This window comes from Scyliorhinus torazame, chromosome 7 (assembly GCF_047496885.1).
Source record: "Scyliorhinus torazame isolate Kashiwa2021f chromosome 7, sScyTor2.1, whole genome shotgun sequence".
Classification (NCBI taxonomy): Eukaryota; Metazoa; Chordata; class Chondrichthyes; order Carcharhiniformes; family Scyliorhinidae; genus Scyliorhinus; species Scyliorhinus torazame.
This window is the reverse complement of record NC_092713.1, coordinates 237,949,543-237,966,920: the sequence shown is the minus strand read 5'-3', so window position 1 is coordinate 237,966,920 and position 17,378 is coordinate 237,949,543. Positions and strand designations below refer to the sequence as shown.

Genomic DNA, 17,378 nt, shown 5'->3' with positions numbered 1-17,378 from the left:
GAACCACTGGAGTGTCCACCAGAGAGCCAGAGACAATAACAGGAAAAATCTGCAGGCACCGTCAGCAAACCTTGCCCCCCCCCAACCTCCCACATCATCGTCCTTGAACACTACCACACTCAAATACACACTCAAATATAGGTAAGGCAAACACAATCAACTAAAATCTACTTTTAACATACCTAAACCTCAACAAAACAATGTGCGCGATCTACCTGTATGGGAACAGAGTCACGTAGTGCAATTGGCCAGTGTTTCCCATCGCTCAGAGCGCTGAGAAACATCACGCTATCAAACAGCCATTCGGGTAGATTGGGGGCTTCAGCGGGGAACGTGCGGCCAAGGCCCGTTTCCTACTACTGATGAGCTCTGTTCGCTGGAACTCCACAGTGCAGGATGCGCTCATGACCCCATTTTTAAAGTGGCGTCCCAATCTCTTGACCCCCCCTCCCCGATGTGACCCCCAAACCTCACCCAAGTCCAATTCATCCATTAGGGTGTCCTCAGGGCCATCCCACACCTCCCCACACCCACTTGGGGCATCCCCAGGCCCAATCCTCATTGTGGGAAAAATATAAGCTTGGCACCTCAGCACTGTCAGCTGGGCATACTGGCAGTGCCCCTGCCAGTGCCACTTGGGCACCCTGGCAGTGTCAGGCTGGCAGAGCCCAGATGGCACCAGAAGTGGTGGGGTGCCACCCTGCCCAGAAGACATGCACTTGGTAGCCTCCATATCCCTGGAAGATTTCCACAAGCCGTTTGTGGCGACCAGCACTGAACGGCGCTCACCCAGAGATTAACAGTCTCACTCTAATATGCAGATTTTCTAAAACGTGATCCCACCCACAATGGGTGGGATTCCCAGCGTGATATCTCATGACATTGTGTTAATCTTGTGATGTGTAGCAAACTGGGTAGGTCCCTGAAGAGGGATCTCCCGGCATCTACCGGTTGTGTTGTGCTGCCTTTCGGGCCTAATGCGATCGGTAGATCTCGCCAAAGAACTCTAAGCTCATTATCTAAAAAAACTACTATAATGACCCTTGAAACTGCTGTTAGGTAACTGTTAGCTGGGGAGTTCCAAAATAGACTTAAGAATAATGGTTACAAACAACAAAATACTAAAACCCATAAACCACTGCGCTCCAAAGGGGAGCCATATATTTTCATAACAAACAGAACAACCCCACATAGAACTTAACCCCAAACCTAAGCCCAAACTGTAAAAATTCAACCCCAACAGGAACAGGAAAATGCAAGAATAAACATGGAACCCCAGCAATGTAACAATCAACATGCTCGTGCCCAACACCCAAAAAACTCTATCACACTGATTCCATCCTGTGTTTCTTAACAAATGCTTCTCCTGACGCATCAAATACATAGTCCTTTCCATCAAAAGTTACTCTAAGCCGCATCAGACTCCACCTTATTACAGGGTGGCCTTGGCTTTATGGAATGCAGCTCTCTTCTTCGGCAATTCCACTCCCATCTTTTGGTAGAACTTGATGGCATGGCCCCCTCATTTGAGATCTTCTTGCTCCTTCACCCATCTCAGAACCAGATGTCTCTTTAAAGCTTTGAAACTTCACTATTATTGCACGCGGTGGATCCTCAGGACAAGGCCTCATCTGAAGTGTATGGTGAGTTCGGTCCAACTCAGGAGGGGACATGAATCCACCCTCCCTCACCATCTTACCGAACATCTTTGCAAAGTACCCCATGGGCGTTGTGCCTTCCATCCTCTCTGGCAGCCCCACAATTTGAATGTTTTGCCTCCTGGACTGATTCTCTAGATCATTCACCTTGGCCTTCAATGTCTTATTTGCTTCGGCCACCGCAGGCATCTACGCTTCTGGTGAGACAATCTGTGTCTCGAAAGGGCCACTTCCATATATTTTATCATGGCTCTATAGGCTTTCATGGTTTCATTGGTCTTCTCCTGAGCTGCTCGGATGAGGGCCAAAGCCTCTTCCATTCATTTCCAGAGGTCCTCCGACACAATCTGCCAGTGGTTATCAAATTCCTTCGCCAAGGTACTCAAAAGCAGCTCGGCCATTAGTGGTGTGGCCAGAGCCACAGAGGCTGCCTCCGCCATTTTATCTGCCGACGAACTCTGAGAGGCCTCCGATTCCGTTGACGAACTTCTGCCGTCCATCTTCCTTCCCCTGACTTTTCTGGGCATTTTAAACTTAAAGGATCCTTATCTCATTAATTATGTGGGTTTTCAAAAGAAAATACCCCTTGATACTAAGAGAAAAGGTAAGAAATTACAGTACTCTAGCGGGAGCCACCTGATGTACGTCTTCCCGCTACATAACGCACCGGAAATTCAATATTGTTTAAACGTATCAATGTTTCAGCAATCATTCCTCAGCCAGATCAACCAACACACAACAGTCTACAGCCTTGCTTGGAGGATGAACATCGACCTGGTCGATTGGCTTGTTTTCATGTAATAATCTCTGTTATTCGAAACCTTCCCTGTAGATACTCCGGATCAGAAGGCTGGCAGAATGGGTTTCCATAGGTTTCAGGGGTAGTGTTCATCTTCCAGGATTAGGAAATGGATAGTGAAATGTTTCCAGGTCCTCACTCTGTCCAGGACGTGTGCTCGACAGGACAGAGCAGATATTGAGATGTTGGCCTGGGTTTTGTCTCCTGAGGTGGCTGCGCAGAGTCAGGAACCTTTTCGGCTTGCCGCACCTGCCTTGGGAAGAAGTGTCCTGAATAATGCTAACTTTGTTAAGGGGTAAGGGTACCTACTGGAATCGGGACCGTCATCCCCAGTACGGTTTGGAAGCAACCACAGGGTTTGCCATGTATCGAGGTTGGGTGGTTAAAAGGCCCATCTCAGAGCTCTGGCTCTTAAAGAAATGTCTACAAAAGTCTCCTTCGTTGTTTTGATCATTATCTTAGATTTAGTTACAATCCACCAACCACTCTTAGTATTACGATTGAAGCTTCCAAAGAGGAAACAGATGTATAATAATATCAAGTAAACAGCTGCATGGTGTTGAGGTTGAATTCAAATTAAAATGCAATCTAATTTACATGGCAGTTACTGATGTTGGATAGTTTCCATGTAAAGTTCTAGGTGAAAGTTGGAAGAGATTACAACCTAAATCAACCCCGAGGGAGAGTAGTCGCCCTGGATATTTTACAGGACCTTCAGAAAAACAGGTCCATCCCGGTGTCTATGTTCCTCAAAAGCTTACTCCCGTTATTCTTCATCGAACTACATCCTTCTATTCCTTTACCCCTCCTGATTTTTTTCTAACTTCCCCTTAAATACACCTAAGCTGTTTGCTTCAACTACTTCTTGTGGTAGCAAGTTCCAAATTCTAATCACTCATTGGGTAAAGATGCTGCTCTTGAATGCCTTGCTGGATATATTAGTGACTGTCTTACGTTTACGATCCTTCGTTCTGGTCTTCACTGCAAGTGGAAATATCTCCTTTTTTAAAAAAAATGTTTTTATTCTTCATTTTCCTTCAAAGTTTACACCCCACCCACAGACAGTAAACTATAACAAATACAAAATCAATCCCCTTAACAATAACAAGGATCCCATCCTCCCACCACCCCAAACAACGGCCCACCTGTCAATATATGCATCCAATAAAACGAACCCTCCCACGGTGGAAACAAAAAACAAAGGAGAAAAAGAAAAAGGAGACCGGGACTGCCCTTGGTCACCATTAACCTATAGAGTCCACTCTCCCCCCCCCCCCACGCAACGCCATCCAACCTCTGAAAGAGTATCGTACATGATACCCAAGAGTTGTAAACACCCCCTCCCTCTCCAAATCCTCCCGTCCACTGCCTCTTGTAAAACTCCTCCCCCCCCAACCTGGGTTCCTTCCCCCCAACCTTCCACCCCGGCTAGACCACTCGGACCCTGTTCTGCCAGGCTCCGATGGCCGCAGCCCCTCCCCCCACATCACTCCCGTTCACTGGCCGGCTTCAACCGGCCAGCATTGAGGCCCCCGCCCGGGTGGAAATATCTCCTTTTATGTTCAGAATCTTAAAAGGCCTCTGAGGTTACTCCCTAGTCTTCTCTTTTTGAGAGGAAAGAGCCACAGCCTGTTTAATCTTTCATGATAGAAATTCTCATTTATGGAATCTTGTAAATGCATTTTGCACCTTTTCCATATCTACTTAATCGTTTTTTTTATAATACTAGAACTATTTATAGTACTTCAAATGTGGTCTATCCAAGATTTTATAAACGTATAATATAATTTCACTGCTTTACAATTCGCAATACAATTTTCAATTCAGGCAAAATAATAATAATAATCTTTATGAGTGTCACAAATAGGTTTACATTAACACTGCAATGAAGATACTGTGAAAATCTCCATAGTCGCCACACTCCGGCGCCTGTTCGGGTACATTGTGGGATAGTTCAGAATGTCCAATTCACCTAACAAGCATGTCTTTCAGGACTTGTGGGAGGAAACCGGAGTACCCGGAGGAAACCCACGCAAACACGGGGAGAATGTGCAGACTCCCGGGAATCGAACCTGGGTCCTTGGCGCTGTGAAGCAACAGTGCTAACCACTGTGCTACCGTGCCGCCCCCACCTTGGTGGTACTCTCGATTGTTTTTGCGTCAGACAATGTTGCTACATCTTTACCAGGAGGGGAGAGGACTAGGTGACCTGTCCACATAAAAGCTTCCACAGATATGGGAACAGCAGCAGCAGTAGCAGTTGCATTGAGTCTGCAACATAACAGGGGGATGGCTGGAGAGGGGAGATCTGAATGATGCTTTGTGTCAACTTGGAGCTGGACTCTTCCATGCTCCTTGACAGTGACAGGAGGCTGTTTGGCAGGTCAGTCAACATACCTAGCAATTTGGTATGCACATGCATCGAAACTCCCTTGTATGCCGCCCATTAATGTCTTCATCTGAGTCCTCTGCAGTAGAACTTATCTGTGGCCTTGGCCTCTGGTGAACTGGCAAATAAACCCTTTTACCCCCAGCCTGGCTGCAGCCCATTTGTGCCCAGTGACTCACCATGTGTTGGTGATAGTAGCCTCTAAGTTCCATGCAGTGCCAGTACTTGAGGTGGTGACTTCAAATGCCAGATCAAGTGTGGGGCTTTTCCATCGGTGTTTGTGCTGTTGCTCTCTTTTTGCCTCCAGGGTGTTCTCTGACTGGGCAATTTTTGAATGTTTGAAAGTAAACTACAGAAGAGGATTGATATGAGGGAAGAGTGGGGTGGGAAGCATATTGTTCATGGTCACATCACCTGCAGCTTACTCGTCATGCCAAATTTCAGGATGAGGATGAGCTGGAAGTTGAGAAGGCAAGAAAGTATCATCATGCTCTATCTTCTCAACAACACTGGTTAAAACAGGCTTTGACAGAACTTTTTTTTGGGGAAAACCTTTTTATTGGCTTTTCTCATATTTACAAACAGTTGTTGCTTATATACATTACATTTTTCTTGCCCGCGCTAATTTGCTTTATTTTACAGAGAGGTTTGTTTTGTCCTTCATTTGACTAACTGTATGTACATTTTGCTGTCCTCTGGATCGGTCTATGATATCCCCCCCCCCCCCCCCCCCCCCCCCCCCACCCCCCCCCCCCCCCCCCCCCCGGGTTGCGCAGTCCTTTGGTTGTTCATTTTTCTTTTTTCCCTGGCTTACTCCTCGTTGCTGGCCTCGAACAGGTTTTGGAACAGGCTTACAAACTGCCTCCAAGTATCCAGGAAGCCTTCCTCTGACCCTCGGATGGCGTACCTAATCTCCTCCAGATGGAGAAATTCCGAGAGGTCAGCGAGCCAGTCTGCAGCTTTGGGCGGTGCTGCCGATAACCAGCCAAGCAGGATTCTCCGGCGTGCGATTAGGGAAGCGAAAGCAAGGGCATTGGCCCCCTTCCCATGTGTAGCTCTGGCTGCTCCGATACCCCAAAGATTGCCACTATTGGGCATGGCTTCACTCTCCCCCCCACAACCTTGGACATTGCCTCGGAGAAGGCTGTCCAGAACCCAGCAAGCTTGAGGCAAGCCCAAAACATGTGGGTGTGGTTGGCCGGGCCCCTCTGGCACCGTTCACATTATTCCTCCACCTCCGGGAAGAACCTGCTCATTCGGGTTCTGGTCAGGTGCGCTCTGTGCACCACTTTGAGCTGCATTAGGCTTAGCCTTGCTCAGGAGGAGGTGGAGCTCACCCTGCTCAGTGCTTTGCTCCAGAGTCCCCATCCCACCTCTGTCCCCAGTTCGTCCTCCCATTTTTGTCTGGTGGCTTTGACAGAACTAGCCCCATGATGCTGAGAACCATTCCCTCTTTAGGGTTCAGGAAGTGCAGACATCCTTGTTCCCTGTCGCTTCTGTTCCCTTCTATTATATGCCACTTATCCTGTAAGTGAGAGGGAAGAATGTCAGTGAGTGTGTTGCAATGTGTTTGATGTGCTTGCCACAGCTGAATGACTGCAGGTATGTAGATGCAGGGAGAGGTGGATGTGAGGCTGACAGATATATGAGAGTGAGCTGGAATATTTGGAGGTTAGGCATTAGTTCTGAGTGCCAGGGAGTGATGCTGGGCGATTGATGGAATATGGTGAGGGAGCAGCTTGAGAGTTTGGTGTGGGTTTTTAAAAATAAATTTAGAGTACTCAATTATTTTTTTCCAATTAAGGGGCAATTTAGTGTGGCCAATCCAGCTACCCTGCACATCTTTGGGTTGTGGGGGCGAAATCCATGCAAACACGGGGAGAATGTGCAAACTCCACACGGACAGTGACCCAGAGCCAGAGTTTGGTGTGTTGTGTATTGTATGTTGGATAGGGTGCATTCACTGGCCTTGACTGCCAACCTGAGGTCATTAGACTTCTTGCTGCCATGTTCTCGGGTCCAGATCTCAGAAATTGATCTCCCTGGTCTGCTGTTCTAATTCCCTTCTGAGTGCAGTCCTTGAAGGTCTCCTGGTCCTCTGAAGACTGATGGCAGACTGATGACTCATGCCCACCTCCACCACAAATGCCTTGGGTCCTGCATCCATCATCCTGGAATCCTTTCTCTGTCTGTTGGTTCCATTTTCCATGTTTTACTTTACACCAGTGAAGCTTCCCCCTCAGAAGAGCAGGCTGACTGCACCTGCTGCTCTCAGCGCCCTGTTGCTCAGCCCCTTACAAGGCACAGAGGCAGCAGGAGCACGGCAGATGGCTCAGTCCTACGCTGCAATCATGGCAATAAGGAGACAGCACAAATTTGAGTGCTTCCTACTGCAAATGAAACTGCTGTGAGTCAGGATCACGCAGCTAATTCTTAACCCATTATGTCTGCAGCATTACCTTGATCTATCCTTTCTGGTGTTTCACAAAATTCAGTAATCTTCACAAATGTGACCTTACCTTTTGAAATCCATGCTGACTACTCATTATTATACTGTCAGTTTCCAGAATTTTCCAATCAAACCTTTGAGTAAGGAGCATTTTCCTTCCCACCACAGACATTAAGCTAATTGGGCTAACATGTTCTGCCTTATTTTTTAAATATAAGAACCACATAATAATAATAATCTTTATTAGTGTCACAAGTAGGCTTACATTAACACTGCAATGAAGTTACTGTGAAAAGCCCCTAGTTGCCACACTCCGGCACCTGTTCGAGTACATTGAGGGAGAATTCAGAATGTCCAATTCACCTAAGAAGCACGTCCTCTGGGACTTGTGTGAGGAAACCGGAGCACCCAGAGGAAACACACGCAGATACGGGGACAATGTGCAGACTCCACACAGAAAGTGACCCAAGCCGGGAATCGAACCTGGGACCCTGGTGCTGTGAAGCAACAGTTCTATTGACTGTGCCGCCCTATAATTAGCTGTCTGCAGTCTTCTGGCATTATTCTCTTCCCTGAGAAATGTTTATGTATATGTAATACTGCCGCTGCTATCTCTTCCCTAACTTTGATACAATCCATCATGACCAGGAGGTTTATCCTCCCTTAGTCTTAAATTATCTCCCACCTTTCAATTCCCTTCTTCCTTTCTATCACTTTTAATCTCTTCTTCTCAAGTCATGTCAACTATGTTAGTCTCCTTTGTAAATACCAAGGCAATGTGATCATTTTAAAATCTGCCATTCTGCTGCAATTACCTGTGAGTTGATTATGAATATATTTTATATATAGTTGTTATTTGTGTGTCTTTGGAATACTTTACTGGTTTTTATTATGTTTCTTGGTAGTAAAGTTTCTTTTTGTAATTTGTTTTTGTTTCTGTCCTAACATTTTGTGTTTCATTTTGACAGTCTCTCCTTTGCTGTATACAAGTATTTGTTCTTCATTTAGAATTTTATCCTTTTTTTCTTTATTCATCCATGTTGTGTCAGTTCTAATTAGTTTGTTGTTGCTTTGGTTACGTTTCCCTATTTCTCTGGTTACTCTATTGATCACCATTTTAAATGCTTCCTACTGCTGTGCTGTTACTTTGTCAGTAAATCTTTCCAGTTTACTATCCCCAGTTCCATTCTCATCCCCTTAAAATCAGCCTCCCACCGCCTCTAATCATTAGTTTGACATTTGTCTTCCTTATAGCCTTCTCAGTTTTCATCTTAAACTGTATAATGATACTTTATTACAGAGATAGTTCCAATATGGTTACTCCTTCTATCTGTTTTGGTTCATTTCCCTTTACTAGATTTAGTAGTCCTCCCTCTCTTTTGGGCATATCACATCTGAGTAAAGAAAACATCTTTACTCGCTGGGTAGTACTGTTGCTTTACAGCTACAGGGTCCCAGGTTCAATTCCTGGCTTGGGTCACTGTCTGTGTGGAGTATGCATGTTCTCCCTGTGTCTCCGTGGGTTTCCTCCGGGTGCTCCGGTTTCCTCCCACAAGTCCCAAACGATGTGCTGTTAGGTAATTTGGACATTCTGAATTCTCCCTCAGTGCACTCGAAAAGGCGCTGGAATGTGGCGACTCGGGGCTTTTCACAGTAACTTCATTGCACTGATAATATAAGCCTACTTGTGACAATAAAAGATTTGAAAAAACACCATTGCTGTATTCCTTTTGTAATTGAGGATAGTTAAAATCCCCCATGATTCTTATACTCATTTAATTTATTTGTTTACATATTTCTTCTCCACCTTCTTTGCACTATACGGTGGATGTGTAGACTATCCCCCAGTAGTGCGATTGATCTCTTCTCTTTATTTAAATTCATATATATTCTGTTTCTAACGTGCTGTTAGTTGAGCCACATTTTTCTTGTCCCATTCAAATAATTAGCATAACTACCTCACCTCCACCTTCCTTCCCTATTCTTTTTTACAATGTTATAACCTGCTATATTTAGTTGGCAGTCCTGACCTATGTTTCATCATATTTCAGTTCATCCTTAGTTCCTCACAACAGATTATTGCCTGCCTTTCCCCTTTTTATTCTGGAAATTTCTGCACAGGCTCTTTAGTAGTTGTTCCTCAAATTTAACAGTCATTTTATACTTTTGTTTTATTGCTGTACTTGTTCCCTAGCCTCTTATATTACCATTGATCCGTACCTAGCTCTGACTTTTACTCTCATCTTTCATATTTATTTTATCTTCAAGTTATGTTATTTTTCCCAGATTTATCCCACTCCCCACTCTCTACACTTCACATATTACCATTTTAAAGCCAAGTGACAGCCCTGTTTATCTTTTCCCATGTTCCCACTATGGTTCAAGTGAAGCCCATCTCAGCGGTTCAGTACTTTCCTGCACAAGTATAGGTGTTTCTGTCTCATTCTGGGAGCTAAAACCAGCTGGGAGATAAATTCAGCAAAGGCAGACAACACGAGAAGGAACAGGAGTGTGTAATATTCTCTGAAGCTGTCTCTTTCAACGTAGAAAGCCCGTGAGTTGGGATTCTAACTTACAAATGAATAAATGCTCCAATTTCAACAGTAATCAAGTCCATGCATGCATTACTTGACACAAAGAATTCAATAATGCAGTCGTGCTTGCTCTACCGGTATCTCAATGCGATGTAAGTTATTAAGACAGTATTTCCTTAATAAAATGGGTACGCCTAAGTCTCATAAAGTTTATAAACATAATGTTAAAATATTACCTTGAGGCTGGAAAATGGGAAGCAGCGCCATATGCTTGGGATCTAACCTCTCAGTTCAGGCATGGTGCAGATCTGCAGCAATGTAAAACAGTACAGCTTCACCATCCCCACCATAACCACTTCCTGTAACAAACACGTTAATTATTTATTTCCCCGAACATCACACATGAAATCAAATGCGTCTTTCGTCACATAACTGATGAAATTTGTATGGTTGTCTTGTCAGGATGTAGTGAACCACGATGAGGTGGGTTTTACTGTTTTAGATAATAGATAACAATTTAGCCCTAAATACAAAACAAGCTAAACAGCATTCCTTTGTTTCAGTTCAAGGAAAAGTTGATTCCAGTAAATCTAGCACAGCTAAAGTTCATCCCATTAAATAGACTGTAGAGTTGTTTCAGTATTGGTACGCCCTGAGTGGGAATTCTCCCATGATCTGCCGGCAGGTTCAATGGCAGGTGAGGAGGGGATAAAATTTAACAGGAGGCCCAAAAATTAGTTTCACGCAGGTGTGCATTTACAGTGGGATCTTCCAATGCCCAACATGGTGGATTGGGAATCCCACTGGAGGCCGGCGTGAAAACAATTTGCATTCCGCTAATGGGATACAAATGAAAACCAGACCGGAATCTTTTTCCCCCCTATTGTAGCCACCTAAAATGGCTGATCCCCGATTAATTTGGCCAAAACCCGATGTAAGATGGCTATCCGAAAAGGCTGATGGGAAAAGCAGCCAACAGGGCACAAACGGACAGCTGCAGACAGAACACCGTATTCTACTCTGGGGAAGTCGGCCCAGATCGATACCTGCGACCATTAGCAGCACATCAACACAGACATCTGCAATTTAATTGTTTATCCCCGGGAACAATTGCAACATATTAGCAATTGAATGCCGATCCAGACCTCTCGGCGCCAGCAGTGGCCGAGACAAAGAAAGGTGAACGACCACCCCCCGATCAAGGAATTGGCCCATTATTGGAGCATATCGAACCCAGTGATTGGGAACAAGTCCAATCACTTGGGACCAGGGTCAAGGTCCGCCCCGAGAGGCAGGAAGCCCCCGGGAACTATAAAAATAGGGGCCAAATTCAGATCAACCCTTCTCTCCCTTCTTCTCCTGCTCGCAACCTTCGCAAGAACCATCGACCAGAAACCGTAAGTTTGATTCCAGCGATCGCTACCCGATAGAGACTCCTAGCCATCGACCTGTATCAGCCTTTGAATCCCGAAGGCCAGACCCAATTCGATAAGCCATTCGTTTCCCTGACTTGGTGGTCCATTCCCAAAAGTTAAGTATTGGCCAGTAGTGGTATGTTGTAGTCTAGAAAGTAGGACTATTGTGTAAGTATTTATTGCTGTACATAATAAATGACCATTGATTTTAATCTTACTAAGCGGTGTGCTGTCTTATTAATCATAACTAGAGCTTGAACCACGTGGCGGTATCATAAAGATACCTGGCGACTCGTGAGCAAAGGTGACAGAATTAGAGCTAATTAGCTAAGGCTAATAAGGGCAACAAATTGGCGACTCTGGTGGGACCCGATCTAGAAGTGGAAAACCACTCCGGGAGAACCCAAGAAATTTGAATAGAATCCAATTGGAAAAAAAAAACCCACAAGTGTTCAAGCGGTTCTGGTTAATAATTCACAATTCGGAAGTGTGTACATGCATGCGTAACTAACAGGGTTATAAGGTAAAACTGATAGATTTTGATGCGTCAAAACTGTCGGGAGTCGGTATTTTCGGAAATTAGCGCAAGCCGTACCCGCATCTACGACACCACCTTAGCCCCCTGTTCCAAATTCGACCGAAGCAAGCAGATAAGAGAGATGGCCATGCAGGCAATGCAATGCCTCATGAATCCCGAAGAATTTGCGGTCGCAGCGACCAGCAGCAGTAGAGTGGGACAGTGTCCCATTTGGGTGGAGGAGATTCGGAAATATCTCAAGGGCAAAGGATGGCCCATGTGGGATGATTTCTGCAGTAATGACGACTCAGGTCCCGGAAGTATAGGGCATACTTGGTGGGAGAACATGAGTGAAATCCATAAGAAGAGCTTAGCAAAAGCGCGCAAGCCGATTGCAATTGTGTCCTGTCTGGCACAATTGCGAGGCACAGAGGAGGTCGTCAGGACGCTCCTCAAAGAGGTAGAGGGCATACATCGTATGAGTAAAGTCGATGTATGCGAGGTGGAGAAAGAGAATCTGGAGTTAAGGCGGAAATTAGTGGCAAAGGACGAAGAGGTGGCTGACGCCAAACGGGGTCACCAGTGTTGTCTGGCGCATTTGAGTAGTTTCCAGTCCCAGTATGCGAAGGCTTATCAGGACACGCAGCGTGCAGTCCTGGTAAAGAAAGAGACAGAGAAGCAGGTGGAGACACTACAGAAGCAATGTAGTGATCTCAAGGCAGCCTTGAGAGCACTCCACGCTGCAACCACGGAACAAAGGCAGAGTACCATAGACCATGCGAAGTGCCGAAAGCAAATTGCAGACCTGCAATCACTGCTTTCTGTCCAAAAGGGATTCCAAGAAACCTTTGGGGAAAGTTTAGAACAGGAAGACGGCCCTGATTGGGAAGAATTGCAGGAGACCGCGCAGAGATATGTTCAGGGAACATGTGCGCAGGGAAAGCCCCAAAGGGGGAAAGCACCCCCACACCCCACACAGCAGGTAGTTCAGGCTCCGATGAACCCTGTAACAACCCACCACACAGCCACATCAGACGAGGCGGAATTCCTATATTCCACCCCCCTCACAGTGACCCAATTACGGGACGCGTGTGCGAAAATCACACCGTTCCTCCCCGCTTCAGACCCACACCATTTCTTTGCCACCGTCAAACACCAGGCGACCTTGTACGGCCTGGATGAGAAAGAGCAGGTAAAGCTCATGGTCCTAAGCTTAGACCCATTGGTAGCAGCAGCCCTTCCCAACCCACAGAACGTAGGAGGAGGCACCCTTGCAGAAATGCATACCGCGATCCTGGATGCGATCGGGTATAACCGGGGTGACCCCGTAGATGGCCTAAATAAGTGCAGACAGAAGAAGTCTGAACACCCCACAGCGTTCGCAGGACGCTTGTGGATTCACTTTGAAGCCGTTTTCGGAAACGTAGACCGTGCCCATTTGTCCCCAGATAATATGGCCAAATGGACACGCACCGTTATCTCCCATGCAACAGAGGCAGGACAAAATGCCTGTAGTAATTATGACCCCTCGGAGGAGGCTCATAATGAGAAGTGGGTGGTAAAAAGATTGTCCCGCGTTTGGGAACAGTCTGCTCACAATAAACCTGCCGCTAAAACCCCCGCGGAAAAGCAAGCCGCCGCAGACGTGCAGGCAGTAAGAACCACTCTTCACAACCCCGCCTGGGTAAACGAGGGAAAGAGCAGCCCCCCAGCAAAACCGCAAGAATGCTACAACTGCGGACAGTTGGGACATTTTGCCAAAGAGTGCAATGCCCCTAAAAAGCCACAGAGAGCCCAACAGACAGGCACTCTCAGTAAGAAAAAGGCAGAGCCCATACATAACGTTAGTGCCCGGTCGGATCAGACAGACTTGACCGGAATGGACTGACTGTGTACAGGCTCCCCCAGTTGGGTCTGCGATACCCTTTGGGATAGGTCAGGACGACCCGTGGTCGCAGCAAAAATTCGGGGACAGCTTATCGAGCTTCTCTGGGACACAGGAGGGTCCCGCACCACCTTAAATTCCTCCACCCTTGGTCAGGACACGTGGCCCACTACAGCCACTATCACCGTCAGCGGCTTCACAGGCCACTCACAGCAGGGACACATCACAGCCCCTGTACCCATCCAAATCGGAACCATGAGCACAAAACACCCCGTAGTTTTAGTCGACCTGCCCCAAACAGCAGAACACATTTTGGGAATTGACTTCATGAATTCCCACCACCTATCTTTCGATCCAGTCAACCAGTGTGTCTGGAAGATGGCGAAATCCGCTAGAGCCCCCGCAACGCTCACCATAGGGGACTACATGAACAAAATTAGCACAGCAGGCGAGTTTTGGTTCAACCCCACCACACTCAGCACGGACCGACAGGTTAGGGCAGTCCTACAAAAAATCAGGGCAGCATTCGCGACCCACAAGCACGACTGTGGACGGATGACTGGCTCTGTACAAATAACAGGACCGGACCCTAGACCCCAAAAGCAGTACGGATTCCCCCTAGAAGCCGAGGGAGAAATCCTAAAGGTTATAGAGAGCTTATTAGAGCAGGGCGTCCTAAGATCGGTAGCCTCAACTAATAATGCCCCGATTTGGCCAGTAAGAAAGCCCGACGGATCATGGCGCTTGACCATTGATTATCGGGAACTCAATAAAGTCACCCCCGCAGCAGCCCCCACCGTAGCAACAAGTCCCGAGACCATGCTCAAACAGGGACTCCATGCCCGATATTTCACAGTTTTGGACGTCAGTAATGGATTCTGGTCCATTCCATTGGCAAAGGCGTGCCAGTATAAATTTGCCTTCACTTTCAGAGCACAGCAATACACGTGGACATGCCTGCCACAAGGCTTCCACAACTCCCCCCTCCATTTTCCACCGACAGCTGGCAAATGGACTAGCTAAATTTTCTCGCCCCGAATGTGTGGTACAGTATGTAGATGATCTACTACTACAGACAGACACTAAGGAAGACCACATTGAGCTTCTGTCCGAACTCCTGGAATTATTACATTCCATTGGATGTAAAGTAAACCCCAAAAAGGCCCAGATATTGGAAGAAAAAGTGGTATATTTGGGTACTATTATCACACACGGCAAACGCGAGATCGAGCACAAAAGAATTGACTCGATCGCTAAATTGCCTCTTCCCCAGAACGTTTCAGCCCTCCGGTCGTTTTTAGGACTGGTTGGCTACTGCCGAAACTACATCGACGGTTTCGCCAGCAAGGCAGCGCCCCTCTCAGACCTCCTAAAGAAGGGAGCCCCCTGGGAATGGCTTCCGCAGCATACGGATGCTGTGGAATCATTAAAACAGGCACTCATAGCCACCCCCGCATTATAAGTTCCAGACCCGCTTTCCCCTTACGCCATAGAGGTAGCGACCACAGACGGCACCCTTTCAGCCGTGCTCCTGCAGGAACGGCATGACCAACTAAGACCCGTGGCTTATGCCTCCCGAATTTTAGATGCTCTGGAGCAGGGATTTTCAGCCTGTGAGAGGCACCTGCTCGCAGTTTTCTGGGCAGTCCAGTACTTTTCATACATTACCGGACAGAACCCCATCACCATTTTGACCGAGCACACCCCCACCCAATTTTTACTAGACGGACGACTTAAAGACGGTATCGTCAGCCAAATCCGCGTTGCTAGGTGGACCCTTCTCTTGCAGGGACGGGACATCACAGTAAAACGGACAATGACCCACACATACTTAGCAGACAATTTACAGTACCCCGGAATCCCCCATGAGTGTGACATCATCTCGCCCCACCATAATACAGGCCCCTTTATAGCTAAAACACCCCCCAAAAAACTAGCCACTCCATCTCAGAGCCCCCCTCACCAGGACACGTGTGACCCCATTAGGATCTATGTGGATTGATCTTCCACAGTCTTGGATGGGCAACGCATAACATGTTGTGGGATTTATGTTGAGGATGCGCAGGGACGCCCCCTCGAGGAAATCGCATTAAAATTACCGGGACACTTAGGCGCGCAGGCGACAGAGCTTGCGGCCATCGCCTACATTGTAGAGCACCCAGATTTCTTCCCCAGCCCAGCAGACATATATTCAGACAGCCTATACGTCTGCAACAGCCTCACAGAATTTCTGCCCCTCTGGGAAACAAGAGGATTTGTTTCCGCGGATGGAAAACCCCTACCTCAGCCCCATTACTCCGCCATATTTTGCAAAAAGCCAAGGACAGGACTTTTGGCATTATAAAATTCCGCAGCCACCATCGTTCCTCCCCCCCTGGAAATGTAAAAGCCAACGCCCTGACTAAGGCAGGATCCAGGCATGGGTACTTTTGGAAGCCCCCCGAAAGCGCGCCAGTGAGTGCGCCAGTGAGTGCAGTTCAGGTCACGCAGACTAGGGTCGAGGATCTAGTAGAGTCCCAGAAGCAGGATAGCGCTCTCACTGAGATCGTGAAAGGGAAGTTTCCAGCCTCATACGAGAGGTACAGAAATACGATAACCACACATGACGGTGTGGTGTTAAAGGACACCCTTTATGTAGTTCCTGCGCAGGATAGGAACCAATTAATCTGTTTATTACATGATGGTCATGGACACCAGGGAATCGATTCCACTACAGCCCACCTCAAACAGCTTTGTTGGTGGCCAAATCTCAAGGAAGATGTATCCCATTACATTGAGAATTGCCTCATCTGCGCACAGAACAACCCAGATAGATATGCCAAAAAGGCACAACTCAGCCACACCCGACCCGTTAACGGCCCCTGGACTAACCTCCAAATCGATTTTATAGGTCCATTGCCCCCTTGCAGGAATGGCTATAAATATGTTCTGGTGGTCATAGACACTTTTACAAAGTGGGTGGAAGCATTTCCAGCCCGCACCAACACCGCGAAAACCACAGCCAAGATCCTAACCCACCACATCTTTACAAGATGGGGACTCCCCCGCAGTATTGAATCGGACCAAGGTTCTCACTTTACGGGACGGGTCATACAGAACGTCCTCACGATATTTGGCATAACCCAAAAATTTCACATTGCGTACCACCCACAGTCGAGTGGTATAGTGGAGCGCATGAATCGGACCCTAAAAACTACCCTCAGAAAAATGGTCCAGCAGAACAATACCACTTGGGATTCAGTCCTCCCCTTTGCGCTGATGTTTTTGCGTAACACTGTTTCCACCTCTACAGGTTACACCCCACACACCCTCATGACCGGACACCCCATGAAAGGGACAGAATACTTGTTAGGTTTATTCCTGACCAGCCCTGAAGTTACGGCCCTCACCCACGAGAAAGCCGTAGAGCAATTAGTTGCGAATGTAAAAACGGCTCAGTTAGCAGCCACAGTTAAATTGGGCACCAAAAAGAAACAGAGCAAGGCCTGTTTTGATAAGGCAGTGCATGCAACGGAGTATGATATAGGACAACAAGTGATGTTGTCTGTGTATAACCCCAGCACATTCCTGTCTCCGAAATACTCGGGTCCGTACTCCATTACGGATAAAGTAAGCCCATCGGTATATAAAATCAAATACCCAAATGGGAAGGCTGTGGTTTCACATAAACCAGTTAAAGGCTTATGGAGCCCAGTCAAACCACGTCCACCACGTCATGCTTGACGCAGCAGA

At 47.0% G+C, this 17,378-nt stretch overlaps 1 protein-coding gene across 2 annotated transcripts in view; it reads right to left on the bottom strand.

The window, feature by feature from the left end:
* Positions 1–17,378, bottom strand: part of simc1 (SUMO interacting motifs containing 1) — a 160,346-nt gene that overhangs the window by 128,209 nt on the left and 14,759 nt on the right. The window contains exon 2 of one of the 2 annotated variants that reach the window (XM_072512175.1): positions 10,066–10,137. The gene's annotated coding sequence lies outside the window, so the exon portion shown is untranslated. Of the gene's footprint in view, positions 1–10,065; positions 10,141–17,378 lie in introns of those variants that run through there. The other variant, XM_072512174.1, reaches the window with a different exon arrangement.